The sequence below is a fragment of the Terrapene carolina genome, unplaced genomic scaffold (genome assembly GCF_002925995.2).
Source record: "Terrapene carolina triunguis isolate 2854851 unplaced genomic scaffold, T_m_triunguis-2.0 Scaffold58, whole genome shotgun sequence".
Lineage (NCBI taxonomy): Eukaryota > Metazoa > Chordata > Testudines > Emydidae > Terrapene > Terrapene triunguis.
The window spans coordinates 82,641,436-82,641,744 of NW_020664409.1; positions in this window are offsets into that span (position 1 = coordinate 82,641,436).

The following is a 309-nucleotide window of genomic DNA, read 5'->3' on the forward strand; positions in this document are numbered from 1 at the left end:
TATTGAATAGGAAATCATTTCTATATACTAATATGCAGTAATTTTCATTAATTTCCATATCCTCTATTCATTCAAGTCTTGCCTTGTGTTCAGTATTTTTCTGTAGGGGATGTGTGCCACCATTCCATCCGTTTCTCAGTCTTAAATATAAAGTCCTCTTTGTACAAGTTTTATCTTACTTTGTGTATGAAATGTAAGGGAAAACATCACAGATACAGTGCTCACCATTAAAACATCAGCATTTGTCAATTAGTTACTACAGCATGGTGTCTGCAGTAGTATTTTGCTATACTTAGAATAGGAAATAAC